General features: G+C 36.9%; 1 long non-coding RNA gene across 1 annotated transcript in view; it reads right to left on the bottom strand.

Annotated features, from left to right (window-relative positions):
- LOC138364612 (uncharacterized) overlaps positions 1-9733 on the bottom strand; it is a 17869-nt gene extending 8136 nt beyond the window's left edge. The window contains exon 1 of the long non-coding RNA XR_011228480.1: positions 6214-9733. This is a non-coding gene — a long non-coding RNA (uncharacterized lncRNA). The remainder of the gene's footprint in view (positions 1-6213) is intronic.
- Between the last annotated feature and the right edge of the window lie 3013 nt (positions 9734-12746).

Below are 12746 nucleotides of genomic sequence, written 5' to 3'. Positions count from 1 at the left end.
GTACGACATATATATATATATATATATATATATATATATATATATACCTGTATATATATATACACACACATACACACATACAGTGGTTCGATTAACGAATTTAATCTGTTCCGGCACGGAGCTCGTCATGTGAAACGCTCGTCTTTCGAAACAAATTTCCCCATTTAAAATAATGTTAATAAAATTAATCCGTTCCACCGCCAAAACATCAACATGACATTTTATAATGTAAATTAAATACTGTACATGTAATTATTATAAGTGTTTTGTTTTAATGTTTTCAATTGTACATATACTTTTCCTTATGAAGAGTCGTTGCTGGCTTGAGGGAGAAGATGGGAAGGTGGGGAGGAGGAGAGGTTGGGAGAGGAGGGGTTATGGTGTGGTAGGAGAATCTACCATAGAAGCCAGCAGCTTCTATGGAACATCGTGGGTTATAAATTGTAGTCACAAAACCACAACATACCCATAGAAAAGCACAAATAAATGCAGAGGGATGCTTATCCTGCACGATAAAACATCATCACTGTTGTCGGAGGCGTCAAGATTTTGCGAGAACTAGGAAGCACCACCTGGTTTGCTCGTTATTCGAGCAAAAGCTCGTCAATTGAGACAAATTTTTGGAGAGTGGCTTGCTCGTTACTCGAAATGCTCGTAGATGGAACCGCTCGTCACTCGAGGTTCCACTGTCTGTGTGTAATTACCTAAGTAATTACCTAAGTGTAGTTACAGGATGAGAGCTACGCTCGTGGTGTCCCGTCTTCCCAGCACTCTTTGTCATATAACGCTTTGAAACTACTGACGGTCTTGGCCTCCACCACCTTCTCACTTAACTTGTTCCAACCGTCTACCACTCTATTTGCGAAGGTGAATTTTCTTATATTTCTTCGGCATCTGTGTTTAGCTAGTTTAAATCTATGACCTCTTGTTCTTGAAATTCCAGGTCTCAGGAAGTCTTCCCTGTCGATTTTATCAATTCCTGTTACTATTTTGTATGTAGTGATCATATCACCTCTTTTTCTTCTGTCTTCTAGTTTTGGCATATTTAATGCTTCTAACCTCTCCTCGTAGCTCTTGCCCTTCAGTTCTGGGAGCCACTTAGTAGCATGTCTTTGCACCTTTTCCAGTTTGTTGATGTGCTTCTTAAGATATGGGCACCACACAACAGCTGCATATTCTAGCTTTGGCCTAACAAAAGTCATGAACAATTTCTTTAGTATATCGCCATCCATGTATTTAAATGCAATTCTGAAGTTAGAAAGCATAGCATAGGCTCCTTGCACAATATTCTTTATGTGGTCCTCAGGTGATAGTTTTCTATCTAGAACCACTCCTAGATCTCTTTCTTTATCAGAATTCTTTAAAGATTTCTCACATAATATATAGGTTGTGTGGGGTCTATGTTCTCCTATTCCACATTCCATAACATGACATTTATTAACATTAAATTCCATTTGCCAAGTGGTGCTCCATATACTTATTTTGTCCAGGTCTTCTTGAAGGGCATGACAGTCATCTAAATTCCTTATCCTTCCTATTATCTTAGCATCATCAGCAAACATGTTCATATAATTCTGTATACCAACTGGTAGATCATTTATGTACACAATAAACATCACTGGTGCAAGAACTGAACCCTGTGGTACTCCACTTGTGACATTTCTCCATTCCGATACATTGCCTCTGATTACTGCCCTCATTTTTCTATCAGTCAGAAAATTTTTCATCCATGATAGAAGCTTACCTGTCACCCCTCCAATATTTTCCAGTTTCCAGAACAACCTCTTATGTGGAACTCTGTCGAAAGCCTTTTTTAGGTCCAGATGTGTGTGTGTGTGTGTGTGTGTGTGTGTGTGTGTGTGTGTGTGTGTGTGTGTGTACTCACCTAGTTGTGTTTGCGGGGGTTGAGCTCTGGCTCTTTGGTCCCGCCTCTCAACTGTCAATGAACTGGTGTACAGATTCCTGAGCCTATTGGGCTCTATCATATCTACATTTGAAAATGTGTATGGAGTCAGCCTCCACCACAACACTACTTAATGCATTCCATTTGTTAACCACCCTGACACTGAAAAAATTCTTTCTAATGTCTCTGTGGCTCATCTGGGTACTAAGTTTACACCTGTGTGTGTGTGTGTGTGTGTGTGTGTGTGTGTGTGTGTGTGTGTGTGTGTATATATATATATATATATATATATATATATATATATATATATATATATATATATATATATATATATATATATATATATATATATATATATATATATATATATATATATATATATATATATATATATATATACACACATATACACAGTATATATATGTTGTACCTAGTAGCTAGAACGTTGTACTCGGCCTACTATGCAAGGCCCAATTTGCCTAATAAGCTAAGTTTTCCTGAATTTATATATTTTTCAATATTTTATTTTTATGAAATGATAAAGCTATCCATTTCATAACGTATGAGTTAATTTTTAAAAAATTTAAGTTAAAACTAACGTAGATATATGAGCGAACCTAACCTACCCTACCACACCTAATCTAACCTATCTTAATCTAAACTAACATAATTAAATCAATAATTTATGTTCTTAATATAATATAATAATAATGTTTCAAGTAAATCAACTGAATTTAATTTTTTCAAAATAAAGAAAATCACTCTGCCTATTAGGCAAATTGGCCTTTGTATACTAAGTACGATATATATATATATATATATATATATATATATATATATATATATATATATATATATATATATATATATATATATATATATATATATATATAAAAATAACACACACACAGTATAATAGCACTTGTAGACTCTTACCTCTGATCATTATGGTGTCTGGTGGAATGGTCTTCACATAAAATGTTCATATGATGCTGATAAGAATAAATGGAGCTCATAATGGTTCATTTTGTCATCATTGTTAACTTAAACCTAAATAGCATAGTGACATCTCTGCACCCTCACTTTGGGGAACTCCTAAGTTCAAGTTCATATACCTCAATATTACAACAATACTAACTTATTCTTGTGGTATCTGCTGAGAAAAGTAAGACGACAGCATCACATGGGCCTGTCTATGTGTTCCAACACTGGGACAACAGCATCACATGGGCCTGTATGTGTTCCAACACTGGGACAACAGCATCACATGGGCCTGCCTACATGTTCCAACACTAGGACAACCGCATCACATGGGCCTGTCTATGTGTTCCAACACTGGGACAACAGCATCACATGGGCCTGTCTATGTGTTCCAACACTGGGACAACAGCATCACATGGGCCTGTCTATGTGTTCCAACACTGGGACAACAGCATCACATGGGCCTGCCTACATGTTCCAATCAGAACAAACAACTTAGTTACCTTGTAAGTGATGGATGCCCTTGAGAAGATACTCTCAAAGCCTAACAGAAGAACATCACAAAGATGTTAACATATCAATGACTTTCTAAAGCCACTGTAAAAGGAAAATACATCAAGAAATGACTAATCTATTGATACGTGGCAAGTTTTTGTGTATGTTGGCAATACTAGTAAATGTAAACTCAAGCATATTATGGAAACTACTGGTGTCGTTAACTGCAATATTTAACCAACAAGCCATTGCTGTAATAAGCTTGTACTTCTTGCACTCAAAATGCAAAGTATTACTCCTCTATGTTACCTGTAGCACAAGTTTTACAGTACATTGGTAAAACCAAAGTATGTGGCTCCATCACAATCATTACAATTACAAAATTAGAGGAATCAATCAATGCATTACCTGCTATCAAACATCAAATACTGCATTACTAATCTATAGAAGTGACGAGGAAACCCAAAAATGAACGCATCTTAACCAAGTGTTGATAAGACACACATGTTGCTGTAAGAGATGGTAAGAGACACAGCACAGCATCTTAACCAAGTGTTGATAAGACACACATGTTGCTGTAAGAGATGGTAAGAGACACAGCACAGCATCTTAACCAAGTGTTGATAAGACACACATGTTGCTGTAAGAGATGGTAAGAGACACAGCACAGCATCTTAACCAAGTGTTGATAAGACACACATGTTGCTGTAAGAGATGGTAAGAGACACAGCACAGCATCTTAACCAAGTGTTGATAAGACACACACGTTGCTGTAAGAGATGGTAAGAGAGACAGCACAGCAAAGTTCCACTACTTGAGTTCTGCTTATGTACTAACACAACACACATATACCATAATCTCACGCTACAGTTAGAAAAACAATATCAAAGTCTATACCAACCCATAGAAAGGATTTTATAATAGAATTTGCATTTTGCAGAAAAAACAATGAGCTTCCCATGGGAAGTAGATAATTGATACATTTATCAATAATCTAACCACAGTAAATTAATGATTCTAATATTCGATAAAAGCTATAAACTTTATATCAATTTGGTAGGTCCTAATATAGGCTTAGTATCATGAACACTGTAAATTATGTGTTCTAGTCACTGAAATATCAACATAATTCTTCCCAGTAAATGTATGGGTCCAAACTCAACAAAGTAGTTTCAAACATACCCAAGCTGGTTTGGTACAGTATTGACATTCTTAACTGAAAATTAACTGGCCACTCATTGTTAAGTCAACAGGGCTAACAACATTTACATTAACAAAAAGATGGCCAAATCTATGTCAACTAAGTTACTGTACTGAAATTTTGTAAACTTTAGATTAATCCAAATATTACATGACGAACACATCATGAGCAGAGTTCATGTAAGGTGGACAGGCACTGCCAGGTAACGTAGTTGCCTGGCAGTCAATGTCCTCGTTGAAGCATGCTCTGCTTCTCCACTTGAAGTGCTTCCTAATGTATGCTTCAGCGCAAATGACGTGAATGAGGGGAGGGAGGTTTACCATGTGTAATAACACGAACCTATGAGCCAAACAGTCTCATATAACTGAAACACGCCACGATCACAGAAATGCATAATGCAAAGCATCCAAACAGCAACTGTTTTACACTTATCAAATATGATATTAAAATTGTGTAACAGTGTGTTGTCAATAAAATCATCTAAAAAAAAACACAATCATGTTTAATTATAGATCTTAATATCTTAATAATAAGAATATCTTGACGTACTCGAGGCTTAACACACCAACTAAACTTTTATATTATTAATTGACAAAATAAATTAAGATGCCGATTATCAATAATAATCCATTTTGCTTGGTATGGTCTTGTGTGTTCGTGGCATTCTTGACTTTAAGAGACTATGGGCTTCTAACACTCAAAACTATTCCACTCTTCAACTCTTTTATAATACTACTTTTTAACACTTTCACTGCCCGATGCCCCATATTGCATAAAATCAAAATACGGAGTATGCCCGATGACACAAATAGGTGTAAATAATTAAAAAAAATTGTAGAAATTCCATTTATTGTCTGAATACTATGGGACTTGTTTTAAAATGTGCACCAGTTTCTGACCATTCTCTGTATACCCTACGTGGCATCCTGACCCCGTCGTGTGGGCGCCCACCCACGCTGGAGGCTCACTATTCTCGTGACCTCGCTTGTGATAGCCTCGGCCTTCACTCCAGTCGAAAACTTTCCCCATTCTGGTTATTTTATCTGAGGTATTTGTTGTTACCGGCTTTATAATCACTGCAAATTGACTTTCAGATGAATACTGATCAAGAACAGAGCCAATTCATGACGAAAGCATTGAAAAAAACATGTTCGAGGGGAAAAGTTATTGAGTTTCGTGAAAGTATAGAAAAGTGAGACTTATATGTTCTTATGTGCAAATATCCCTTCATTGCATTTTATTGCAAATAATTTGATACCAAATTGAATGACATAACATGGAAATTGAGTATCCCTTTACAGCATTCTATTGCGAACAATTTGATACCAAATTGAACGACATAGCACAAAAATTGAGGTCAGAAAGCTAAAAAGACTACAAATAATTGTGGGTGGTGATGAGTTCATGCTCACCGCTCAACCTACCTTGAGGTGCGTGGTGGATTGCCCGCCGGGCCAGCAAAAGTGTTAAAATACTGTATATATAGACTACATAATTATAAAATGTATTAATGTAATTTTGACTTATAAAAAGAGTGAAAATGTTTTGAAGTCAGCTAAAACTATAGTAATTTGTTGAAATGTTCTACTGTCTTCACAATATATGAACAACTTTGGACAGTTCTGATGCTTACCGTTCACCAGTAGCAACAGCATCATCATCTTCAGTCACTTGCATATATTACACAACTTGTTGTAGGGTGCATTCAAGCAGGAGAAGCAACTCGACACATATAACGGTTGCTCCATAAACATCCAGTGCGAACACCAATGGGCTATTTAGCATTTATGTAGAGCAGCACTGGAGTCACATAATAAAATTCTCTCAACTGTACAATATTATACAAACTATTCCAATATGAAACACACACAGGGTATTCATCATGGCAAACATTAATATATGATGCACAATGGATTTAAATGGGCAGTGATTTTTTAAAAGTATCTCCTCGACAGCATGGTGATGATTAACCGAGTTGATCGGTGAGACTACGGAAGACAGTAGCCGCGATTACTACCATCACATCTCTCTCTCGTAGAATAACTTGTTTAGTTAAAGTAAACGTTTCTGACAACAGTCGAAGCAAAGATTTTGAAGACACATAACCTGTTAAATACAAGTGTTCAATTAAGAAGCTACTCGGAGAGAGTGGATGAATACACTTCATACTGCCGTCTATTGTCCCACTCCACTATGCATACTGTACACAATAATATACTTTTAATTCTGCAATAGTTTGGGAATGTTATCCCAACAGACATCTTAAATCTTCTGCTACTGGATGCAAAACTCTCTCATTAACTTTAGGCATTGTATAAGCTTGACAAAACAACAAAGACCTCAGTAGTGATCAATACATTTGTTCTACACTGAGTGCATTCACAAACCTTACATGTGTGTGTTCTCTATTTGTAGAATAAATCAATGATATTTGTTTGTTCATAACATATAACACATGTATATTCCACACTGCTTGCAATAACAAGGGTTTTACACATGACAATTGTGATACAACTTGTAGACCAGCTCGTGTCTCGAGATTATTGAAGACGGAAGGTGGAACGTGGTCTTCGATGAGGTCTACAGTCTACTGGCATCTCTCTACATTGTCCACATTTTGTGCTCTCTTCAACCAAAATTAGAGTGACATAAGCTACATTGTATACAGAGAAATTACATTCAGTAACAGGTGATTTATTGAAGAAAATCTCTCCCTATAACCACACTAGCAGCAGGAAAGACATAAATACAAAAATATAAAAATTTCACAAAGCTGTACAATACGGGCATCTTGAAGACAACTTACACTGTCAAGTCTTGTTCAACGCTCGTGTGGCACTCCCATGCCCACACATTCCTCATCATCAAGACAATGGTCATGAATGGTAATTTATATTACAAATATATCCTTCTTCGTCTAGAAGCTTGGGCTTGAACAAGAGCTGAGGGTAAGTAGCCTGCTGGTCACATCACCATCAACTGATAAATAGACCAGCTACATCTAAAATACATTATTAATTTTCAGGACAAACATGGCATTATCTTTCTGCAAAGATCTTCATTGCATTGCAATTTTGATACTTCAAAGCCATCATGTAACTAGCAGAGAGATAATGCTTTGATCACGAATATTCTCAGAGTGCTAGATTGAGATTTAAATTACAAATAGAATAGTATATATTAAAAAAAGTACTATAATTCAAATTGGCATGTCATGTTCACCTTCAAAAATAAGGTAACACCCAAAAATGATTCCGTCGTTACAGTATATCTACAAGATACATACAAATTTTCTTTGATTTGTGTATATTATGATGAGAATTATTACATCATTTATAGTATTACCAATTTCTCTCCGTCTTCATGCATAGTATGAATTATTACCAAACATTAACAATACCGGAAACTGTTAATTTCATTAAGTATAAATGTCGATGAGTGTATATCTGAAGGTATGTATTCATTTATGTATGTAGTTTTATACACAGTATACAAACACGTTTGAAGTAAATGTGACAGTATTACACTAAGCTCCAACTTAGGTGCTCTATGTAGAGTTCAATTTAAGGCGCTTCCCCCAGAACATTTAGTGTGCAGGATTTGTTATGCTACATCTGTGATAACATGCTTACCTGGCCACAGATTCTCTCAAAAATATAAGACTGACAATTGTTGCAAACATCTCACACGTTTACAAGACACTGCACCAGCCTCCAACTATATACTATACAAAACATCTCCCATTTCCCTGCGAGAACAAAAACTCCCACAATTCCCAACAAATTTGACTTCGATGTACTTTGCAACAATGCAAACTTTTGGGATTTTTTTGTATTCAATTTCTGGGGATAAGCTTGTCAGTTTAATACTGATCTTAAATTGCTAATATTTTAAATGATCAAGTGAAAAAAAAGGAACATAATATCTTCATTACACTATAAGTCTTAACAAATAATGTGTTGTATATAAATGAAAAAAAATATACCGTTATTAACTCAAATATTCTAACATGTTGTATACCACTACTATATTTTTAGATTAAATCGAAGAGTTTGGTATTCTATGTACAGTACGAATAATCCAGCATAATCAACCAAGTCAAAGTCAGAAAAGAATTTAATATAACAGGTAAAATCTGACTTAAAACATTTTCCAGAAATATATGTACACAGACCAAGACAGAAGTGTATACCACGAGTTCTTACTAACACAATCAATAGCACAAATTTGCTATACAAAGTGAAGTATGTGGAATGTTTAGGGATGAAGATGGCATGGAAAAAAATATGGTACCTTAGCAAAAGAACGCTCCTGTGGATGTTCATAGTTAACTTAGTGCCGGAATATGTCTGTAGATGTAAGTTAACTTAGTGCCGGAATATGTCTGTAGATGTAAGTTAACTTAGTGCTGGAATATGTCTGTAGATGGTTTAAAGTTAACTTAGCGCCGGAATATGTCTGTAGATGGTTTAAAGTTAACTTAGTGCCAGAATACATCTGTAGATGGTTTAAAGTTAACTTAGTGCCAGAATACGTCTGTAGATGTAAGTTAACTTAGCGCCAGAATACATCTGTAGATGGTTTAAAGTTAACTTAGCACTAGAATACATCTGTAGATGGTTTAAAGCTAGCTAACTTAGCATTAGAATACTGTGAATGTTTATATCTAGCTAAGTTAGTGTAAGAACACCTCTAATAGATGTTTAAAACTTACCAACGGCTGATGAGCTTACTAATACTAAGTAACCATCTTGGTGAATAATTAGCAGAAACTCAATTAAAGTGAATGTGTAGCTTTATATTCAATATATAAAGATGGCTAAATACTTATGAGATGCATTTTGCTTGTGCACTCACAGACTTTCACCAGAGAAAATGTTAGTATCTAATTAAATCCAATCTCTCCTCTCATTTCTCTCGCTCTCTCTCTCTCACACACACACATGTGTATGTAAGAGTTCATGTACATACATACATACATACACAAATATATGAATATATACATGTGTTCACATATGTGTATGTATATTCGTATGCAGTGTGTGTGCGCACGCATATATATGTATATGTATATATGTATATGTATATATGTATATGTGTATATGTATATGTATATGTATATGTATGTATGTATGTATGTATGTATGTATGTATGTATGTATGTATGTATGTATGTATATATGTATATGTATATATGTATATATGTATATGTATATATATATATATATATATATATATATATATATATATATATATATATATATATATATATATATATATATATATATATATATATATATATATATATATATATGCATGCTTTAATATTGCTTGCTGTTGATCTTCACATGTACAGAGCAAACAAGTGACTGGAAAAGAATAATGTTGAGTATTTCCATAAAAGGTTTTGCAGTATGAGAGAGAATTTCAAGTCCAGTTGATAAAACAGAGAAATACATACTAGAGTTAATCTATTATAATTTTAGTTTTTCTTTAAAATCAAAGAACTCCATGGAGTATTAATAAATATGTAATAAAGATAAATATATAAGTGCTTAGAAAGGAAAGTTCAGAGAAAAGAGGAGAGAGGTGCACATAATAGCTGTTGGCATTATTTTACGTAATGAGCGCCATCGCTTGCAGCCTCCACATCAGGTGTCGCCTCTCACCTTGTTTAACAAGTGTCGGCAACTGCATCGTGCGTAATGGGCGCCATCACTTTCAGCCTCCACATCAGGTGTCGCCTCTCACCTTGTTTAACAAGTGTCGGCAACTGCATCGTGCGTAATGGGCGCCATCACTTTCAGCCTCCACATCAGGTGTCGCCTCACATCTTGTTTAACAAATGTCGGCAACTACATTCTACGTAACAGCGCCATCACTTGTATCCTCCACATCAGGTGTCGCCTCTCATCTTTTTTAACAAGTTTTGGCAACTGCATCTGGCATTAAAGTTGTCGCCTCGTGCATCCTGCCACACCCTCACTAACATGAACATCTTGCAATTAATGTGCCCATCTCTCACAGTCTTTCACCCAAATTAAATATCATAGTTATTCTCACTCTCCAAATTGCACACGACCATGTCAAGAAACTAGGATTCTTGAAGCCAACTTAAACTACCGTGAGATTTCTTGATAAGAAATTACTATATGTGGGACATATACCTTTTTATAACTACTGATTTATAATTCACTTCAGCAAATGCATAATTGTTGAGTCTACATGTCCACCAAATATTATCAATGTGTAGCAGGTATGTCCCAGAGCGGAAGACATTAGGCTCGTATGCCAAAACCAATCTTAATCCGTAACTGGAATTAAAGTACTGTACTTAAGATTTGTTTGCAGGAAAATATTTTGATATGGACTGCAGCAAACATTCTCACCTGTCCATAACAACCTGACCAAATGTTTGTACAAAGAAATATTACATTATAAGTTCAATTTGCTTCTCACAAGGCATGGCTTCTCTCCCATTACAGGCCATAAGCCAATAAATCAAGCCACCAGTGTGCAAACAATAAATAAATCATTTTGAAAATATATCAAACAAATTATTATTAGCATATACAGTGACTTATTTATCCAGTGCAGCGAAGGTAACTGAATATTACTGATAATTTTGAAGAAACACTGTATGAAAATTAGCAATAAAGAGATGGCAGATCAACAACATCTGCGACGCAGTAAACAAACACTGGGCACTAACTGCCCACAACACTGTGTTAAAACGCTTCTCAATTTCACTTGTTCTTCATTTAAAATATGTAACAAATAACTATCACATAATTCTATAGTGTCTCACCAAGGTATGCATATTACTGTGTTGCACGTGAGTCACACTACTGTGTTGCTGAGAGCCACATTACTGTGTTACATGTGAGCCACACTACTGTGATGCATGTGAGCCACACACTAATGTGTTGCACGTGAGCCACACTACTGTGTTGCTGAGGGCCACACACTACTGTGTTGCATGTGAGCCACACTACTGTGTTGCATGTGAGCCACACTACTGTGTTGCTGAGAGCCACATTACTGTGTTACACGTGAGCCACACTACTGTGTTGCACGTGAGTCACACTACTGTGTTGCACGTAAGCCACACTACTGTGTTGCATGTGAGCCACACACTACTGTGTTGCACATGAGCCACACACTACTGTGTTGCACATGAGCCACACACTACTGTGTTGCACGTGAGCCACACACTACTGTGTTGCACGTGAGCCACACACTACTGTGTTGCACGTGAGCCACACTACTGTGTTGCAAGTGAGCCACACTACTGTGTTGCACATGAGCCACACTACTGTGTTGCACATGAGCCACACACTACTGTGTTGCACGTGAGCCACACTACTGTGTTGCACATGAGCCACACTACTGTGTTGCACATGAGCCACACACTACTGTGTTGCACATGAGCCACACACTACTGTGTTGCACGTGAGCCACACACTACTGTGTTGCATGTGAGCCACACACTACTGTGTTGCAAGTGAGCCACACTACTGTGTTGCACATGAGCCACACACTACTGTGTTGCACATGATCCACACACTACTGTGTTGCAAGTGAGCCACACACTACTGTGTTGCACATGAGCCACACACTACTGTGTTGCACGTGATCCACACACTACTGTGTTGCACGTGAGCCACACACTACTGTGTTGCACATGAGCCACACACTACTGTGTTGAACGTGAGCCACACACTACTGTGTTGCACGTGAGCCACACTACTGTGTTGCACGTGAGCCACACACTACTGTGTTGCACGTGAGCCACACACTACTGTGTTGCACGTGAGCCACACACTACTGTGTTGCACGTGAGCCACACACTACTGTGTTGCACGTGAGCCACACACTACTGTGTTGCACGTGAGCCACACACTACTGTGTTGCACGTGAGCCACACACTACTGTGTTGCACGTGAGCCACACTACTGTGTTGCAAGTGAGCCACACTACTGTGTTGCACATGAGCCACACTACTGTGTTGCACATGAGCCACACACTACTGTGTTGCACGTGAGCCACACTACTGTGTTGCACATGAGCCACACTACTGTGTTGCACATGAGCCACACACTACTGTGTTGCACATGAGCCACACACTACTGTGTTGCACGTGAGCCACACACTACTGTGTTGCAC

This window comes from Procambarus clarkii, chromosome 14, assembly GCF_040958095.1.
Source record: "Procambarus clarkii isolate CNS0578487 chromosome 14, FALCON_Pclarkii_2.0, whole genome shotgun sequence".
In the NCBI taxonomy this organism is placed as follows: domain Eukaryota; kingdom Metazoa; phylum Arthropoda; class Malacostraca; order Decapoda; family Cambaridae; genus Procambarus; species Procambarus clarkii.
This window is presented reverse-complemented; position numbering and strand designations above follow the sequence as displayed.